At 50.7% G+C, this 21,229-nt stretch overlaps 1 long non-coding RNA gene across 2 annotated transcripts in view; it reads right to left on the reverse strand.

Moving 5' to 3' along the window:
- Positions 1-2,636: 2,636 nt before the first annotated feature.
- Positions 2,637-21,229, reverse strand: part of LOC105821017 — a 78,862-nt gene continuing 60,269 nt past the window's right edge. For both annotated transcript variants that reach the window (XR_001138042.1, XR_001138041.1), the window contains exon 3: positions 2,637-3,281. This is a non-coding gene — a long non-coding RNA (uncharacterized LOC105821017). The remainder of the gene's footprint in view (positions 3,282-21,229) is intronic.

Genomic DNA, 21,229 nt, shown 5'->3' on the forward strand with positions numbered 1-21,229 from the left:
GCACACTCATCAGAACCCTGTCTCGCTCAGGCAAGAGCTGCAGCCTGGCCAGGGGAGAGCAGGACCTGGCCACAGCCGCTGCCTTGAAGCTCACACCGGATGCGCGTGACAGAGCCACCCTGCAGCCCACAGGATGTCCTCGCAACCACTGCAGACTAGGGCTTTGCGCTTTTTTTTTTTTTAAAGGAAAAGGTTTTCTAGAGTTTCTTCTGCATTAAAAACAGTCCTTCCTCATAAAACACAATTTTACAGGGAAAAGGTGGAACGTGAAACCTATATACAATGTAATTCTAACCCAATGAATATAGAAAATATTATTTATTTTTTTTGAGACAGGTTTCACTCTGTTGCTGTGGCGTCATCATAGCTCATTGCAACCTCAGACTGCTGGGCTGAAGCGATCCTCCTGCCTCAGCCTCCTGGGTAGCTGGGACTACAGGTGTGCGACACCACATCCGGCAATTTTTTTTTCTTTTTCTAGAGATGAAGTCTCACTATGTTGCTCAGGCTGGCCTCAAACTCCTGACCTTAAGTGATCCTCCTGCCTTGGCCTTCCAAAGTGCTAGGATTACAGACGGGAGCCACCGCACTCGACCATAATATACAATTTTAGGTGGAATATGTGTGGAGGAAATACATCACCGCACTAGCAGTGATTATCTTTGGATGGTGGGATTACATTTTCTTTGTATTTTATGGTTTATAAATTCTCTGCAATGACCTATAATTACTTTTCTAATCAGGAAAATATTACAAATATATATGAAAAGTGCCAGGAACTTCCTTTTGTGGGGCCACAACCTGGACTCGAGGAGTCGTTTGAGCTGGGTCCTGTACTGGCGGAGGTCCTGGCCTGGGCCCTGGTCCGTGACTTTTTCTCCCTGACCTTTGTTTGTCTGGTGAGATAGACGTTGGACTGCTGAAGCTCACTAATTACAGTATTTGCCTTGGTCTCATCCATGCCCCGCTTCTGGTGGCTTCTCTGGCCTAGAGGGAAAGGCAAACTCCTTACCCAAGACTGGAAGTTGCTGACCACCTCCCTCACCAGCCTCCTTCCTCCCCGACATGCTCAGCAGTCCCTGCCTCCTGGCCTTTGCCTACATCGGAGCCCGCACGTCCCAGAGCCCTGCCCTTCCTTGGAGAGCGAAGCCTGGCCAAGCCGGTCCAGCCTGCCAGCTGGACCCTGCTTCCCCACTTGTGCACAACAGTAGCTGCTACTTATTGGCCATTAACTGCGGTCACACAGTGAAAGTACTCTCGTTTGCTCCTAGGCCAGCAGAGGCTGCATGGACTAAAACGTGAACAGCGGCCCCTGGACTTGTGCACTGCGGTGATGCTATTTGATCTCATGCCACCAAGGGATACATTGTTAACCCCACTTCACCGATAACTGAGGCTCAGAGAGGTCAAGTAACTCACCCACTGTGACACAGCGGGTTTGTGGCAGAGCAAGGATGTGGCCCCTGGTCAGTGCTCTCCAGGTTCAGTGTTTTTACTCTCACAGGGAGTTTTCCTCAGACTCTCACGTTCTAGCACCTGAGGGCAGGAAAGGTGTGTTCTGAGTTGAACATTCAGAGGACATGCAATGATGTCTGGTGGCAGAGGGGTTAATTACAATGGGTTTAATCAAAGTTTGTCATTCAATCAGCAAGTTGTGTCAGAGTGTCTGGGGGTGCTGGGGGCAGGGATAGGTCTATTCTGTTCACTGCTATGTTCAGGGACCTGTTTCTGGCACGTAGTACATGCTCGTTAAATGCCACGGACGATTGTCCATTCAAATAACAACACAATAAAGCAAATAATACTAGCTAACATTATAGAGTGCCTGCCACAAGCCAGTTGCCTCAGGGAGTCTCCAGGATAGTTGAGGAGAAACATAACACTCTTGACAAGGACTACAACATGGGGTTTTACACCAAAACAGTGTCTATGTTAAGGCTGTGAGAACGCCAAAGAAAGAAAGATGATGGGCATAAACCCTGATCCTTCCTACAGTGCTGGAGGCTGTGCCAGCCGCTGTCACCATTACGACCCGAACACACTGACTGCCAAAGCACACAGACCCGAACTCTCCATCTGCATCCATGGTTCTGCCTGTTCAGATCACATCTGGATACTTTGGTCGCCTCTCCAGACTGAATAACCAGTATGCTGCGGGCTGGAAGATGAAGAGCTGTGGAAACTGGTCATGCCCAGCGTGCAGAAGAGAAAGGAGGGCCATCTTTAACACCCGACATACGGGCCAGTGGGCAACAGCCCTGGGTGTCCCCGAGGAAGCCTGCTGCAAGTGGCGGGGCTATCCGGTGAGGGCCCTGCAGAGAAGCAGGAAGCCCAGTGGGCTGCCTCTCCAGCAGGGTCCTAAGGAGCCCTTACTCTCTACAGCTGCGGTCCTCCATCCCCGGGCCATGACAGACTGAGCAGTCCTTGGCCTGCCTGCAGCAGGGCTGCATAGCAGGAGGTGAGCAGCGGCAAGCGAGCGCAGCTTCATCAGTATTTACAGCTGCTCCCCATCGCTCGCCACCCGTCACCCCCACCTGGTCCGTGGAAAAGTTGTCTTCCATAAAACTGGTCCCTGGTGCCAAAAAAGGTGGGGACTGCTGCTCTACGGCACATACTCCACACACTTGTTCACTTAACAGGTGTTTATTAACTGTCATCCAGGGCTCATTCCAGACTGGGGAAATAAAACATGGTCTGTACCCTCAGAGAGCACCAGTCCCTAGGGCAGGGAGCCAGCGCCTCAACTTGTGGCCTTGGGCTCCTTACTAAGCATCCAGTGGGCCCCGGCTCAGCCACTGCGGAAGGCTACTTTCTTTTTGTATTCTGCAGGGACCAGACAGACATATGGCGGATAATCGACCAATGCAGGCATTCCTGAAGGGAGGCTCCTAGAATCAGAGTGCCAGCCAAGTCAGTACTGCACAGGGGCCAAGTGGGGCTGGGTCCCAGACAGAGTCATCTGCATGTGTCCCTCCAGCCACCCACGTCCCCAGAAGCCCAGACAGGCCGTGGCCACGGTTTCTTCAGGTCTTGCTCCCACAGCCACGGGTTGATCTTCTCTGGCTGTAAATTGGTCACGGCCGGAGTGTGAAAGGATGTCCTGCAATCCCAAATTCCACAATGGCTGTTATCTTCTGTTCCCTCCAAGGCTCCTCCGTCTGCAGGAACGGTTGTGGTCCGGCGAGTGTGGCACTCTTGAGCACTGCTCCAAAGAGGCGCAGCGCGGAGGCAGAGCTCATTCTGTGGCCTCATTCTGTGTCCGTTCAATGCACTGTTCGAGGCTATGATAGATTCACATACATACACTTTTTATTTTTTATTGTGAAATAAGAGTTATGCAGAAAAATACACAAAACCTATGTTCAGTTTAACAAATAACCACAAAGCAAATCTCTGTATCACCACTACCCATGTCGAGAGATAAAACAATGCCAGCACCCCCAAAGACCCCCAAGTTCCCCTACAAATCACAACCCCCACCCTCCCCTGTGGTCATGACCAAATTGACAATTGTGATGACTTTTGTGCTTTTCTTTTTTATAGTTTTACTTCCTCTGCATATATCCTTAACAATATAGTCCAATATTGCCAGTTGTTAAACTTTTTATAAAAGGTATTATATTGTATGCATTCTGTATGTTTTGCTTAGCATTATGTTGATGAGCCGTTCAGTGCTACTATCCAATTATCACAATGTTTCAGTTGCTTACAAGTCACTGTAGTTCATTCATTTTCACTGCAGGAAAGCTCACAATGTATTTGTACTCTCTACTGTTGATGGGCCGTGGACTCCTCCTGGCGCTGTGTGAATATTCCGGTGCACACGCTAAAGTGCGGTGAGAGCAGACTCTGAGGAGTGGGACCCCTGGGTTACAGGGTATATGCACTTTCATCTTCACCGGATCATTTATATACTTTCTTAATCCTGAGAGTGTTTCTCAGAGAAACAGTGCTGTAACACCAGGTGTCCAGGTAGAGGAAATGAGGTATGTTTGCCCTTACAGTGTGACCTTCCACCTCTGTCTGCAGAACCTCATCCCTTCCAGCCCAGCCAGCCTGTTCCCTGGTACCCACAGGCTGGGGCCCCTTGGGAGCAGGCTCCTCTCTGGCCTCCCCACCTTGCAGTCAGTGAGGGTAGGAGGAGGCTGAGAAAGAGGAAGTAGAAACCAAATACGAAGACACAGAGAAGTCCAGCTCACAAACCTCAACGTCTCAGCAGCACACTCCACAAGAGAGGAACGTGCGAACCGCTTGTGGAGCATGACTTGGGGGCACTAAGGCCACCAGGGCCAAGGTATGCTACTGGACAAGCCAGCACTTTGCACAAAAGTCACTCCATGCAGTCCTGATCCCAGCTGCCTGAGGCCTGGCATCATCATCACCATGTCGCAAAATGACAGCGAGCTGCAGACATCGAGTGTCTGGCAGTACAGTGCGATGGTTAATAGCAGGGGGTCTGGGCCTGTTTAAATCGGGTTTAAATTGTGACTTCCTCACTTTATTAGCGGTGTAACCTTGGGCCAGTTACCTGACTTCCCTTAGTGTCAGTTTCTGCACCTGTAAAATGGGGCTAACTAGCTCACCCGGTTGTTGAGAGAGTTAAAAGATACAATGTGTAGAAGCAGCTTAGCCGAGTGCCTGGGAAAAAGGAAGAACAAGTGGAACTAAAACGAGCAGAACCATGCAATGGTAACCACGGTGGAGTCCGAGGCCGACAGCTAGGGAGTAGGGGTGGGAGCTCCCCTGGGCAAGCTGGGACCAGGCCATCAAGCTGAGTGAGGACTCAGTCAGTGGAGCACGGGCCAGGCGGACTCTGAAACTTGGGCACCCAGGCAGTCCTGCCCCACTGCCTGTCCACCTTTGTGCAGAGCTCTCTGCCTACCTGCGGCTGCTTCCAGGGCAGTAATTTCTGACAGAGGCACGTGGAAGCTTCAGCTCAGCTTCAGCGCTGGCTTTCGGGAGGCCGCACTGGCAGGCAGCAACAGTGGCAGCCAATGGGTAGCAAAGCCTGTTGCTAAGGTCACTGTGAACCTTATTTGGCGACATGGGGCTGACCCTGCATTCACCTCTGAGAACCCTGGGAAACGCCAACCACAGATGTGAAATATGAACATCTCAAAACCACAACTGCATTTCCTTTGAGAAAAGATTCAGCTCTCCTCCCATCCAGCTTGCTCTCTTGGGCTGGATGCCTTTTGCACGATGGCTCCCTACCTCAGGAGAGAAGAGCCTGGGCAGGAGCCCGTTTCCAACTAGTTCCGGGCAGGCCTGGGCAGGGGGAGGGCAGGGGCTAGTGTACAGGGGTCCCAGGACCCAGCAAGGACCTCAAAGGCTTCCATCCTCACCCTGGCAGCTGCCACCCCCTGCCCAGGCTTCCCGCACACCTGGAGGGCCTGTGCCTGGCCCGGCTTCCTGTGGCCTTGGGAGGCCGCCGTGTGAGGGAGATGCGCGGCCTGCACGGAGGAAGTGGGCTTGCCCAGGCCCTTGCCATCTGCACCGGCCACACTGCTTGGTGCAGCTGACAGCTCAAACGGTTGGCGGTTTCATTTTTCACCTCCCTTTGGTGCATCTTCTAGTTTAACATTAAATAAGTAAAACAGCTGCCCCACCCCAGACACATGTGGGAGAGAAGCTGCGCCTTCAGTATTTCCGAGATAATCTCACCACTCCTCACACTGCACAGCGCCTTCGAGTGCGGGAGCTGCGCTCTCACCTGCCACCGCGCTGGGTCCTCACAACTCTGGCTGTGGTAACGACAGCCACCAATGACTGGCCCGCACCAGGTGTCAGGAACACGGATTAACTCACAGAACTCAGTATAACTGTTCCCATTTTACAGAAGAGAAAATGAGGCAAAGAGAGATTTAGTAATTAGCTCAAGGTCACCCAGCCTGTGAATCACAGAGCTGGGATTTTATCCCAGAGAGCTTGGTTCCAAAGTCTGCCCTATGACTTCTGTGACATTGCCTCTCATGCACAAGCACGAGAACAGGAGCTATTCACAGACGAGCCGGTGAGGCTGAGAAGACTGAGGGCTGGCGTGGGCCTGTAGTCAGAGCTGCTTCCTCAGCCCACATCTCCTCCCAGAGGACCGTCCACCAGCGTCCTTCATTTGCCCACCCCTGCTTTAAAAATCACGTCACGCACCCAACCCCAGCTTGTCTCCTCCTGACCCTCAGGCCAAAAGTAGCCTTTCTTTTTTTGGGTGGTCCAGGGAGCCCAGTGCCCCTGCCTATCTGGAAGAGGCTATGTGAAGCCCACCTGTGCAGGTAAGGGGGGCAAAGCCGGGGCCGTGCAGAACGTGCCACAGGGACACAGCCCCTGCCCCCGGCAGCTCCTCCACCAAGCCCGCAGCCCTCAGGAACTGCCTGCACACACTGCGGACGCTCAGAGCATCCCGCAGTCTGGGGTTTTGGTATTGCGGGCAGCAAAGCGGGGCATCTGTCCAAGCATCCTCAAAGAAAGGTTCCTGGGTGGCTGAGGTGGCATGTGGACACTGGAGCCCGGATGCAGACCCCTTGCGGGAGCACCATCCTTCTCTTGGGCTCTCCAGGCTGCCCTCACGCACCAACACATGGGCACCTACCGCACGCCAGGCGCTATTCCAGGCCCTGGGGACAAGCAGTGAACAGCACAGACCAGGTTCCAGGCCTCACAGTTTCATGAGGGAGACAGACATTAGGCAAATAACCACACAAATCTCTGAAAAATACAAGTGCTGTGACACGGCGCAACTTCAGGGCACTTAACCTAAGAAAGAGTGTGCAGGATTGGGGGGCTTGGGCAGCTGTTCCCAAGGAAGAGACATTTCAGATGAGCAAGGGCAGGGCGGAGCCAGCAGGGGGGCCAGTTCTTGGTTCCCCCCACTGCCCTCCTCCCCTGAATTCCAGGCCCTTCGGGAAATCTGCTGCTTCTATAAATGCTGCTTTGCTGGTATCGTCAAAGTTGGCCCAAAGTGGTGCCTTTGCGGGCAGCTGCTGACAGCATTTGCGGCCGGGTGAGCACGAACCCGTACGTGTGGGGGGAGGAGAGAACCAGAGGAGAGAGGAGTCTAGGGTTTGATCTTTGACCCTCAGGTAGACTCAGACTGTTTGAGAAAGCACCTCCTGTCCTCATCCAAGTCCTCAGTGTGTGTGGGGGAGCCCAGCCGGCCAAGGGGGGAAAGCATCTGGTATAAAATGGTCCAGATTAATGAATGGGTAGCCAGGCCCCCTGACCCCAAATTATCACTGAAAGGAGTTTTTCGACATAAGTATAAAATTGGCTTTTCCTGGAGAGGAAGTCTCCCCAGGGCTGACAGCAAGCTCGCCACCCCTCCCCACCAGGCTGCAGACTGGCCACCTTGTGCCTTTACTGAAATGCCCACACCCCACCCCACCCACTCCCTTCTTCCCAGGGGACTCTCCCTGTGGAAAGGAAACTCCGGCACTCAGGGGCACGAGGCTACGATTTCCAGTTTCATTTTCCAGTTTCAATTCAGAAGCAGCTCTGCCAGCTTCCACTCCCTGTGCCCCAAGGCACCGCAGAGGAGCTGAGGGCAGGGGAAGTGCTCCAGCCGGCACCCTGCTTCCTGGGCACTCTCAGAGGGCGGGCAGGGGCAGAGCCCACTGTCGGAGGCTGTTAAAACGCAGATTCCTGGCTCTCTGGTCACTGAGCCTGTAGGTTTGGGCGCTTTGGTGATTCTGGTGTGCTCTATGGACCACGCTATGGCCGTCACGGCGTTAGAGACCATCGGAACAGCCAGAACACACTGGAGCATGGCCTCGTCCTTCTCCTCTTTGTTTAGCACTCCCTGCCCCTCCCCTGCCTGGTGCTGGACACATCTCAGATGTCCTTGGGACTTGAGGTCTGCAGGAAGTCCAAGCCATGGTCTTCGTACAGGCTTCTCTCTTCCCCACGCTCCAAATTTCTCTTTTAAGTTCACAATTTGCAACAGGCATTAATAGAAACAAAACAAGAAAGAAAAATTCTACGAAACCCCTTAGGTCCTTTTGTTCTGTCCATTGCTCTATGTATTGGCAATTTTTAGCCCAATTCCAAAGGGATGTAAGGACGTTTAAGTCTTTTTTCCCTCTGTGTGTGACTGCACGTGTGAGAGTGTGTAGGGCTGGGTCTCCCAACGTACTTTTGCCCCGGTTTGATCTTGGAGGGAGCAGGTGGGCAGGTCCCCGAGCCTGGCAGATGCAGACCTTTCCTAATCTCTAGGGCAAATTTGTTCTTCAGTGTTTCTAGTATCAGTTTTTGATCAATCATTAATCAAAGTTGCAATAAAAAGATAATCTCAGGACTGGGCTGTAAAGGTCCTGGCTGCAACCTTACAAAACCTTTCTGTGGAGGCCTCAGAGCCAGGAGAAAAGGGCTGTGTGTCCGTAGCTGGATTTGAAGGCAAATGAAACACTGTCCGCCTCTACTCAGTGGGCATGAACATGAACCTTGGCCACCTGAGTGGCTGTGGCCTCCTGCTTCACCTCTCCCTGCCAACAAACTAGAGATGCCCTGGCTCCTGGACCAGGTAGAAAATCTAGGGAAGGAGGCGGTAGCTGGGCCCAAATGTGGGGGCCTGGGGTCCCTCCAGAGGGTGTGACAGCTGCAGCACGGCTCCGGGGCCACGCCTATTGCAGCGGAGGCAGGCAGCCCCCGGGACTGCAGAGCCCCTGTGGTGGAGGGATCTACTACCTCTGGTGGCCTGGGTCACTGCTGTTGACCTGCTGCCCCACAGGGCAGACAGTTCCTGAGACGAGGAGGCACCCTTCTCCTGAGAGGAGCAGAGGAAGCAGCCGCTCCTCCCCGGGTCCCAGCAGGGGTCAGAGGCTGTGCAGCCCTCACTCCTTTCCACGCAAGGGAGAGGGTGGATCTGTTCCTTGGGCATGAAGTCACAGCCTCCCAACAGCCTGAAGAAGCAGGATCTAAGAGGCAGAATCAACAGGGACAATGTAAGGCCCAGCACCAGGTTCAAGAAGCAAGAGGACCAAGGTGGGGGGCTGGTGGGGCGAACTTGAGCCCAGCACAGCTCAGACCAACAGACTGAGGGAGTCCAGAGCGCTGCTGTGCTCACTTGGCCACTGCTGAGTGCAGTATCTTAGAAGGGGTGAGGGGCGCTTGCTTTTCTCTCCAACCCCTTCCGGCATATTACTGGGCCCACTCTGGGTACCACGTTTTTAGACACGTAAAAGAAACGCGCATTTTCAGAGAAGTGCAACCCTGGAGGCCCAGGGGAGTGAAATCAGCCATGAAAACTTGTTCAAAGGATTGATGTCCAGAACAGGGATAGACTTGCTCCGGATGGCTCCAGGGGAGGGAGCAGCAGTGGGAATAGATGAGATGTAGAAGTGAGGAGGCTCTCGCGTAAGTCGAATGTGGCCTCTTGAGAGGCACATGCATGCACACACACACACATGCATGCACACATGCATACGCACTCACACACGTGTGCACACATGCGCGCACATGCACACACGCATGCACATGTGCACAGGCGCACACAAGCATGCACACACATGCACACACACGCACGTGTGCACAGGCGCACACACGCATGCACACATGCATATACACGCCCACACACAGGCACACACGCACACACACGTGCACAGGCACACACGTGCATACATGCACACTGTTTTGAGAGAGAGAATAAGAATGAAAAGATACGCACTGAAATTTTAACAGTGGCTGTCTATACCTGGTGATTGCAAACGATTTTAATGTCCTTCCTTTTGTACTTTGCAATATTTTCTAAAATCTCTATAATACACCGAAATTATTTTTTTTATTACGGTAAAATATACATGAAAGGCGCCATTTTAACTGTTTTAAATGAACTGCTCTGTGGTATTAAGTACATGACACTGTTGTGCAGCCGTCACCACCGTCCCTCTCCAGAGCTTTTCATCATCCTCAACATGAACTCTGCGCCCATCAAACAGTACCTTCCTGTTCCCCTGTCCTTCCGGCCCCTGGTGCCACCACCATTCCATTTTTTGTCTATATGAACTGACTACTCTCGACACCTCATATAAGTGAAATCATACAATGTTTGTCCTTGTGTGTCTGGCTTATGTCCCTTAGCATAATGTCTTCAAGGTTCATCCGTGTTGTAGCATGTGTTAGAATTTCATTCCTTTTTAAAGCTGAACAGTGTTCCATCGTATGTGTGTACCACATTTTATTTCTCCATTCATCTGCCAATAGATATTTGGGTGTTTCCACCTCTTGGCTCTTGTGAACAATGCTGCTCCAAACACTGGTGTACAGACAGTACTTTCAGTCTCTGCTTTCAGCTCTTTGGGGTACATTCCCAGAAGAGGAACTGCTGGATCATACGATAACTAATTTTTTGAGGAATAGCCACACTGTTTTCCACAGTGGCTGCACCATTTTACATTCCTACCAGCAATGCACAGAGGTTCCCATTTCTTCACATCCTTGCCAACACTTGCTATTTTCTGGGGTTTTTTTGCTGTTGTTGTTTAAATAAATAATAGCCATCCTAAAGGATGTGATGTGGTATCTTATTTACTGTGGTTCTGATCTATATTTCTCTAATCCAAATTACTTTTTAAAATCCAATTCTATCTGAATCAAATCCTTTGTCTTTTTTTCCTCAATAATATGGACCTTCGCCCTTTTTCCCCTTTTTTGCATTATTTTTTAAAAGTTGTGATTAAAGTACACATATAAAATTTACCATCTTAACCATTTTAAAGTGTACGGTTCACTATTAAGTGTATTCACATTGTTGTGCCCTAGCCCAAATACCTTTTATAACGAGAAAAATAAACAAAAGGCTATCTGCAAAAAAAAAGAAAAGAAAGAAAGTAGGGAGTTCTCAGCCCCTGGAGATGTTCACACGCAGGTGGTTGTCACAATCTTGGTGGGGACTGTTACTCATCTATTGAGCATCTCCACTGGGCTGGGCTCTGTGCCAGGCAGGGGCTCTGGGGCGAGTGTGGCCTGGTGGGGACCAGCTATACCCAAGGGCTGTCGTGGACACAGAGGCACGCCCTGTTGTGTGGCGTCAGGAAGGGGGCATAGATGGCATGGCACAGGAGCTCAGGTTTGAAGGATGAGCAGACGTTTGCAGCTGCACAAGTGCAAAGAAAGGAACCGCACTGCTGTTGGGCTGTGGCAGCACATGTCGTAACTGCCATTACATAAACATTTTGAAATGATTTATGTCCGTCTTCCCTACTTGATTATGAGCTTCATGAGAGCAGACCTGGTGGTCTCATTCACCACCGAATCCCCACCATGCCCAGCACAGGCAATTGTAAGGGAAACATTTGCTGAATAAATGAGCTGGGATGAGGGAGAGAGAGGCAACGTCTCTTTCCAAGTCTTGGCTATGAGAGACAGACGGCGTGGCTGTGGTCCCCGAGGAAGCAGCACATGGGCGACGGAGCCGGCAGGAGCCAGTGGAGAAGGAAAGTTTGAAGACCCAGGTGGAGAGAGTGGGAGGGCCTGATTGCTGGGAAGGGGCCTCTGAAGAAAGGGTGGGGGGCTGGGATGCAGGCTTAGTGGAAGGAGAGGATGCTCTCTTTTAATGAGACTCAGATGGCCAATGTGAAAATGAGAAAATACTGACTGTTGGCAAGAGTATGAAGCACCTTACATGTAGGACCCTCCTACGTCGCAGGAGGCAGTGTTCTTCCCGTTATTGTTCCAGGTTCAGACAGCACTCGGGTGCTGGTTGGTGCAGGCTACCATTTAGGCCAATCAGGGGAACCCCAACTTCTACACTCGGATTATCAGAAACGAGGTGCTCTATGCCCACAGCAATTTCCAAGATGGGCCTGAATCCATAGGACATGGCTCTACGCAGAGTCTAGTGTTGGCTCTGTGCCCACCAGCCTCCAAAATGTCAACTTTGCCCACGTGCCTCCTTTTCCCTCCTCTTGTGCCGTGCAGCTGGCAGGACTTCTGTCACTAGAAGGCAGACCCTGTTCTTTCTAAAGAGCACACAGGATAGGTACTGATGAGCTGGCGCCTCTCGCTGAGCTCAGGGAACTGCAGTGACCTCCACCAGGGTGCTCGGGGCCCACCGTAGCTGTGGCTGAGCAGCCTCTGTGCACTTACCCACTCCAGGCACCAGCACGCCAGCCCCCGACCAGGGGTCCAGCTCCAACTCGCTGTGCGGAGCCCCCTGCCCACCCAGCACGCGGCGTATGCCAGCACAGCGCCCACACCGCCGCTACACCGCCGCTCGGCGTGACATCTGCACAGCTCAAGGACGAGGGAAGGGAATGCTGGCTCTGCGTGTGGTCTGTATGTTTACTGCGTAATCCTTCTCAAGGTGGAGGAGACCATCAGTGAGTCACCAAGTGGCATGTCACTCACTGGGGGGCAGCACAGAGAAGTGCCCAGCAGCCCCTGGGATGCGATGAGCACAGATGACACAACAGGGACTCAATCAAGGCAGGATGTCATCAGAAACCACAGCGTGGATAATACTTTCATTCTAGGTTCCGCCCAGCTCAGGAGTGAGGGCTCCCGAGGGCTGGTGAATGGCCAGGGAGGGGCCCGGAGCAGGAGCCCCAAGGTGGGCTGCAGAGTCTGCCACAGATGACAGAGGAGGCCATTACAGGTGAGAGAAACGACCGGGACCCAGATGCAGACTACAGAACTCGAGAGCTGGCCAGGCCTGGACCACGCAGGAGAGCCCACTAGCTGCCTCCCCACCCAGGACAAAGGCCACAGACAGCAGGCCTCCCTCAGCCCCACCCAGGTCCCCAGAACACATGCTCTACTGTCCCCATCCTGACCACAACCCCCCTATGAGCTGTGTCCCATTCACGCTGGCCTAGAAACTGGGAAGTACCTGGCATGGGGCCCTCCACTTCCCCACATGATTGCCTGGAGCTCCGGGGAGACCAGCAAAGGGCCATTTTTGTGGTCAGAAAATGTCTGTGGCAGCTGGGGACAGCACAGCCCTTCCTGGACCCTCTGAAGAAGAGGTCACATTCCTAAAGATTCTCAACTGCCAGCTCCAATTTCTTGCTTCTGGTAGGCTCATCTTAGCAGCTGGGGGGGGGGGGGGGGGGGGGAGACTGTCTTTCCCCAGGTCAATGAGGTCTTCTAAGATCCAAAATGCTCTAAGTTCAAGGGCAGAACACCGAGAAAGGCAATCGCAGATGCCATTATAACTTGTGGTTTAGTTCAGTGGGTTTCAACCTTGGCTGCATATTAGAATTATTAATACCTGGGGAACTTTAAAAAAATACTCATGTCCAAATACTTCAACAGGCACTTTGCAAAGAGAAGATCTGAATGGCTTATATCATATTAAAATGTGCTCAATTATATTAGTCATCAGGGAAATGCAAATTAAAACCACATTGTGATACTACTATATACCCACCAGAATGGCTAACAATGAAAAAGGTAGAAAATACCAATTGTTGGCAAAGATGTGAAACAACCAGGACTCTCATACATTGCTGGAGGGAGTGTAAACTGGTACAGCCACTGCAGAAAATCATCTGGCATGAGATACAACAGCTGAACACACTCATATCTGTACTTGCCCAGCAATTCCACTTCTAGGTATATACCCAACAGAAACGCATATGAACGTGCTCCAAAAGATAAACACACCAGAGTGGTCAAAGCAGTAGTAGTCATAATAGCTCCACACTGTAAACAACAAGCCCAACAGCCATCAAGAGTAGAATAGGTAAATTGAGGAATATCCATATAGGAGAATACAACATAGCAATAAGAAAGAACAAACTACAGTTAAAAGTAGCAGTTTGGACGAATCATCTCACAAACACAATGCTGAGTGGAAGAAGCCAGACACGAAAGGTATATACACTGCGTGATTCCATTCATGTGATATAAGTCTGAGAACAGGCACAACTAACCCACACCGTCAGAATCCAGAAGGGAGGTTAGCCTTTGGAGCCAGGCGGTGACTGGAAGGGTCCGGGGGTCACTGATAATGTTCAGTTTCTCGATCTGGATGCCGGTTATCTGGGGTGAGTTTACTTTGTGAAAGTTCACTGAGGTTTATACTTAGGGTTTGTGCTCTTTTTTTTTTGGCATGTATGTCATCTATAGTAAAAACTTAAAAATGTTTTGAAACCCTCATAAATGCAGTCAGAATCTTTGGGGTGGGGGGAAGGTCCAGGTATCAATATTTTTTAACAACCCAGATGACTGTAACGTGCAGCCAGGATTGAAAGTCACTGGTTTACTATCCTGGGAAAAGCAGATCCACTCGAATGCCTCCAGTGGTCCTGGCAGAGGCCACTTCCAGCTCGGTGCAGTGAGACGCTGGGGTGGGGAGACGTCCACCTCTGCTGACGTGCACAGGCAGAGGGGTATTGCAGCACGCTGTGGTAATGTGTTTCTTCCTGGGCAGTGTCTGTTGAAAACTGGTTGCATCAGTTTGTAATGGCAACAAGGTGGGCCCCGCCCCGCCCTGCCCCAGGGAAGGCGATCACTGGGCACAGCTGCTACAGGGTCATCTGTGGAGGTGTGGCACTGGGCTTCCCAGGGGCTGCCATGCAGGACAGTGGCACTATTGAGGCTCTGACAACCTCAGTGGGGTGGGGAGCAGATCTGACTCAGAGTGTCTATATGTGTGGACAGCAGCCAGCTCTGTGTTCCAGATGATGCTTACTCCTGGCCCAGTATCCGGATTAGGAATTTATAACATCTTGCTGAGGACCACGTTGGGCTCAGCTCTAAGTGCTAGGGCTGAGACTTTTCCTTCCTCTCTGTGTGGTTAGTGGCAGCCTCCCCAGCAGTGGCTGACCTCCAGCATACTCTGGTCAAACTGCAGGCAGCTTGGACAGGAAAAGACAGGACGTGGGGCTTACACACAGGTGTTCCACCCACCTGGGCCCCAACCACCCTCCCAGAATCTCACAGACCGTGAACCTGCCTGCTGTGGAAGGGGCAGTGCAGAGAGGCCTCAATAAGCTCCCCCGGCTCTCTGGGACCTCTGCCACCAATAGTGAGTGGCGCTGAGCTGCAGGCTGGGTCTTCAGGTGGTGTCCCTGCACGTCTGCCTTGCAGCGTGGCGTCTATAGAGCAAGAGTGAACAGGAAGGGGCCTGGGGCCTCCTACAGCTCTGCTGGGCAGGGACGCTGGGGGCCTCAGCTAGGTTCCCTTGGCCAAAGGAAACAGAGTGGCGTGGGCTGCAAGAGGACAAGCTGAACTGATAAAGCTATATCACTCAAGGGTAGCCATGTTAAAAAAAAGTCCCTAGAGTTAAAATAATCAAGAATAAGGCAGGTGGGGCAACTCTCCTGATTCTCTGGCTCCCCCGGGCCTTTCCCACCTGTCTGGTAGGGCTGGGGGTCCACAGGGGTGGGCCAGAGAGAGGCCTGGCCCTGAGGAGTCTGCCTGTGTCGCCCCTGGCTGGGACCTTGGCCCCCATGTGCCACCTCACCTCCCTGTCTGTGAAATGCCACAGTGGCAGCCCTTGCCAGCCAGATGACACGACCCCTTCCTGTTGTTGTCTTCATGAAGAATTTATGAAATGTTTCCTTTTCCTGCTTCAGTAAATGGGTGACCAGGAGGAGTTCTTGATTGTATTTTTTCCCTAGAGATATGTGTGCTTCGAAGAAGTACGCAAATTAAACAAAAATGAGGGCTGAGTGGGGCCAGAGAACGAGGAGCAAGAGAATCCAGGGAGTGTCCCGGCAGGAGAGTGGGCAGGCTGAGCGCAGCGTGGCACAGGGGCTGGGCTCCTGGCTGCTCCTGGTGGGTGTGAGGACAAGGCCGGGGCCTCTCTGGGCTCCAGTGTGTCCTCATCCTGGTGGACCGACAAGCACGTGGTGCTCCCCTGAGCACAAGCATCACAGGGAAACACATAGGTGGGGCGGGTCCCACCTGAGGGGCTGCTAATGTCAGGCCTGAGGGAGTCCAAACATTCAGCTTTACCTTCCAGACGCAGCAAGGATCTGTTATCCAGGACAGTATTTAATCCTTTTGTGAAACTGTTGATGCTTTCCAGCCTGTCACATAACTTCTGAAAGTCATCATAATTTCTCACTCCTGGTTTCCCTTTATTTACATGCATATTTTCCTTCTCAAACACTCTAGTAAGTAATTTTTTCCCTTATGGAGAAGTCACTAATCCACTGTCCTCTATTATGTGTATTCCAGTTAAAAACTTGGCCGTGAACAATAGCAAAAAAAGCCCTTGAGTAGCCTAGAAATGTCACAAAGCTCACCTCCAGGACTCCTAGGAGAGTCTCCCAAGGCTCACTCACGGAGTATTTACTCTCGTTTTAGATGCAAATCAGAAAAGGCTCCTGTATGGCTCAGAGTCCCAGTGGGCACACGTGCACACCCCACTGGTGACTGGAGAGTTTAGGGAAGGGACTATCTACAGAGGGGTGAGTAGGATTAAGGGAAGCCCACATGGGAAGGTGAAGCACCCTGGAGCCAGCAATAGTGGGAGCTGTGACTGTCACCTCTCCACCAAGGAAGGAAGGAGGGCATCACTGGAACCCAGAGAGAGCTATACGGGGGTCTGCCAACAGGAGCCGTGGATTTGGGGTGCGCAACAGACACTGCTGACCTGAGGCCTGGCAAGGGAGGGAGCTTGGGGAATAAAGTACCCCAACATCACCCTCTTGCCACCCTCCAACCCCTGTGGGGTCTTCCGATGGCCAAACCCAACAGGAAGCAGGAAGACGTGGAGCCTGGTTGATCCCACCCACCAAGGCCAACTCCTGGGAGGTGTGGGGAAGACCAACAGGAACAGAGCTGGGTGGGGCAGGGCGGAGAATGCTCTGCAAAGTCCTCTGGGTCAGCCATTGGAAAAGAGCAAACTAGAAGGTGATGTGCTGTAACACAGAACCCTCCCCACGAACACAGGAGACGAGAGGCAGCAGAGACAGAGACAACTGTGAAGAAAGGTTTAAGGAATTCCTGCACAATGACCAGGGCCCATCACGGAGGAGGGACAAATAGTTCCACTTAGCTTGATAATTCCAAGGTAAACACGTATGTTCGTAAAGATGACTTGGAATTATCAACAAAAGGTTAAGTGGGGCCACTGTACTGCTTACGAGAGCTGTCACAGGGCCGGGAAGGTTATAACACAGTTCAGAGACACATCCGTCCAAAAGAGGTATGGCAGGGCTTCCAGTTAGACACGTCAGGTTATTCACATGTCCCAATCTCCTTTCTCTCTCGAAACACCATGAAAATGCCAGTCAAGAAATCAAATGGTGTAAACCCTCAAAGGCAAAGAGATGGTAAAGGAGACATGAGTGGCTGAGAGGTTTCTACAAACTCCTGGAAGCTGGAAGGCAGGTAGGGAAACGGTGGCTGACGTGGAGGAAGCGAGTCTCCTAAGGGCCTGCAGAGGGGCACGCTGAGGGCCCTGGAGGAGAAGAGGTGCTACAGACAGACGGTGGGGCAAGGCACAGGAGCCAGTGGGGTAATCAACAAGGCACCTGGCTGAAATCCTGCCCAGATCCTACCCCAACACCCCGCCCCACACAGCCCGAGACAAAGGCACTGAACAGAAGACTCAGGCTGGAGGGGAGGCAGATAAATACAGGGATGAAAACAGGAGGATGAGGGTAAAGTCTGAAGAGTGAACAGTGGGACTCAGTGTCCCACCCACTCACCTTGCCCTGCCCCAGGTATCTATCACCTTGGATAGGAGTGTGGTGAATTTAAAACATGGTTGCAAATTCTTTGACACTTCTTCCACTGAGATGTGGGTCTGCATCTCCTCCTCTGAAGCTGAGTGGGCTTGTGACTATAGCATGTGACTCCCAAGGCCGGGCCACAGGCAGCCACACAGCTTCCATCTGTTTGGCCAGAACACTCACACTGGAGACCTGAGCTACCTGTAGGAGGCCAACGACCAAGCCGTTGTGCTAGAGAGGCCATATGTGGTCTCTCCAGCCAACAGTCCCAGCTGAGCCTGGCCGTGCAGCTCTCCCTGATGAGTAAGAACAATCTTGGAATTGGGTCCTTCAGCCCCAGCTATCCCAGTCACTCTCCGTCATCCCAGTCATCCCAGCTGATGCCCCAGACATTGCAGAGCCACGAAGAGCTGTGCCCTTCGATTCCCTGACTTGCAGCATAATAAAAAAATGTTTGTCTTATGCTGCCAAGTTTTGGGTGGTTTGTTACGCAGCAACAGACAACTGGAACAAGGAGTTAGAATGCTTCTCTTGAGAAGCTGAATGGCTCCAGAATAGTGGTTATTAACAGGGTGACTTTGCCCCCAGGGGACATTTGGCGATGCTTAGAGACACTTTTGGTTATCACAACTTTGGGAGGGGGGTTGCTACTGACATCTCGTGAGTAGAAGTCAGTGACGCTGCTAAACATTCTACAAAGCACAAGACAGCCCCTGACAACAAGGAATTATTTGGCCCAGTACGTCCCTAGTGCCAAGGTTGAGAAACCTAGCTCGAGAAAAAAGATGCTGACATTCAAGGCCTGTGAATGAAAAGACTGGCTTGCTCCTTTAGTGAAGCCCCAGCTGATAAATTCTCCCAGAGCAAACACAGTTTAGTTCATCTTTTATTGCTGTTACAAGCATCAACAGACAGCCAAGACATTAGGTATTTAAGGAAAGCCTCCAACATGGAAGAGGGCGAGAAGAGAGAGAAGAACAGAAGAAGCCAGGTAGAAGCAAAGTCAAAATAGAGAAAAGAAGAATATTAAGACAAAAGAGACATTCATGAAAATAAATAGTACCTCAAGAGGGATAAGAGGGAGATAGTGTATGTACAAAACAAGAATGTGGTGTTATAGAAAAAGAACAATCAGAACAAGAATGAGTACTTGGATATTAAAAACATGAATGCCAATTTTTTTTTTCAAAAATCAGCAGAAGAGTTGGAGCAGGAAGTCAATGAAGATTTCCCAAGAAAGACCAAAAAGGCAAAGAGATGGAAAACAGGAGAGAAAAATGTAAGAAAATTAGAAGATTAATCCAAGATGATCTAACAGATAAAATAGAGGAGAGAAAATTATTAAAGAAATAATACAAGAAAATTTCCAGAACTCAAGGACACTACTTAGTTCAGCATTGAAGACTATGTCCACGTTCACTATTGAGTTAACCACAAACCATGTTATGTTCTTACGGGGACAGTGGAGGGAGGAGAAGAGGGGGTGGTTCTGCAGGAGAGCTTAATCCTCATCTATCACGGTAAGTGTCCAAAATTGGTAGATCGAGAAATAACAACATAAATAGAAATAGGATCTAATAAAGGGTTGAAAGAGGCTATCTCTAGAGAGGGGGACTGAGAAAGATGGGGAGGGGATTTTTATTATGAACCTCTCAGTACAATTGATATACATATATATATATTTTAATTTTAGAATGTTATGGGGGTACAAACATTTCTGTTACATGTTATGACTTTGCCACATCCCAACCATGATTTGAGGCATCCCCCTTCCCCCCTACAACGCTCACCGCGTCCATTAGTTGTGAGTTTACCCACCCCCAAACCCCCAACCCCCAAAGAATATTACTACCGAGTGAGGACCTTAGTGTTGATCAGTCAGTGCCAGTTTGATGGCGAGTACAAGTGGTGCCTATTTTTCCATTCTTGTGATACCTCACTTCAGAGGATGGGCTCAAGCTCTATTCAGGAAAATACAAGAGGTGCTAGATCACCATCATTTTTTGTAATTGAGTACAGAATGGGAGAAAATATTTGCTTTCTACACATCCAATAAAGGGCTGATAACAAGAATCTATCTAGAACTCAAAAAAATCAACAAGAAAAAAATCAAACAACCCCATCAATAAATGGGCAAAGGACATGAACAGAAACTTTTCAAAAGAAGACAGAACAATGGCCAGCAAACATAAAAAAATGCTCAACATCTCTAACAATTGACATTTAAACCACATGTGTGCTTTAAGTTTTATATTGTTTTTGATTGACACATAATAATGGTACATATTTATGTGGTGCAGTGTGATGTTTTGATACATATATACATCGTGTAATGACCAGATCAGGGTAATTAGCATATCCATCACCTTAAACACTTGCCATTTCTTTGTGATGACATTTTCAAAATCCTCTCTTCGAGCTATTTTGAATGTGTGTATTATTTTGATAAATTTAATAAAATATAAATTAATTTCAAATGGGTACAATAAAAAATTGCAAAGTGATGAGATTAAATTTGATTATTTGGAAAGTTCACCTATGCGGATGAGCCATGCCCAAAACATTCTCGATGAGATGGGTGTGGTGGCTCATTCCAGCTACACAGCCCAGGCAGGCAGATTGCTTGGTCCCAAGAGTTTGGATCAAGCCTAGGCAACATAGCAAGATACTATCACACACAAAAAAACCCAAAGAGAAGAATGCTCGTGAACTGGCAGGAGTGGGCATAAACCTCATCGTGTGGAAGAGTTTCTCCCAATGTCGCCAGCCAGTGAGGCAGCTGGTGGGTAGGGGTGGGGAGGGAAGCCAGGCAGCTGGTCACTGTCTCCCTTCCGCAGCAGGCTGTATTTGCCTGGGAGACCCTGCTCTTGGGTGTGGACCCTACTGGGCTGCCAAAGAAGAGAGGTGCTAATCCTTTTAGGATGACTTCTGGGAATTCACTAGGATTCCCTGCCTTTCCTACTCCGGACATGGACAAAAGTGCTGGGTTTACTAAAGGTGGATGAGGCAGGCCCAGGGCTAGAGCCACAGGGCTCCCACCTGGATGTGCTGGAGGCGGGTTGTCTCAGCAGAGGAAGGAGGCTGCACAGGTCCATAATCCTCTGAAGCTGGGACATATGGGCCTTAGGTTACCAGAGCTCCTACCTGGAGCCCACCCAGGAAGTGCCAGCGAAGGGGGTGGGGAGACACACACACACGCTTGCTTTGGGCTCCAGCCCTCGGGTCCGACCTCCCTTTCTCTTCCTTCACCGCTGTCCTTCCTATGTCCTCTCCTCCCTGCATCTACCTCAGCTCTCCAGGGCCCTGCCCAGGGGCTACAGTGGACTTGCTTGCTGAATGCACTGCATGTTTTTAAAAAAACATTTCAAGCGGTTACTCGCTTTTTTTTTTACTGCACCATCATTATATAAGTAGTATATATTCCTTGCAGAAAAATGAGAAAATATTGAAAACCACTCATGATTCTACAGTAAAACCCCACTCCTGGTCTATGAATTTCCAGAATGTTTTCCAGCTCATACACAGGTTAAGAATACTGTCAATTCCGTGTCTTGCCCCAGCACCTGTCAGCTGAGCTGTCACTCGTGCTGGAGATGCCGCGGGCTTTAGCG

This window comes from Propithecus coquereli, unplaced genomic scaffold (assembly GCF_000956105.1).
Source record: "Propithecus coquereli isolate 6110/MARCELLA unplaced genomic scaffold, Pcoq_1.0 Scaffold553, whole genome shotgun sequence".
Classification (NCBI taxonomy): Eukaryota; Metazoa; Chordata; class Mammalia; order Primates; family Indriidae; genus Propithecus; species Propithecus coquereli.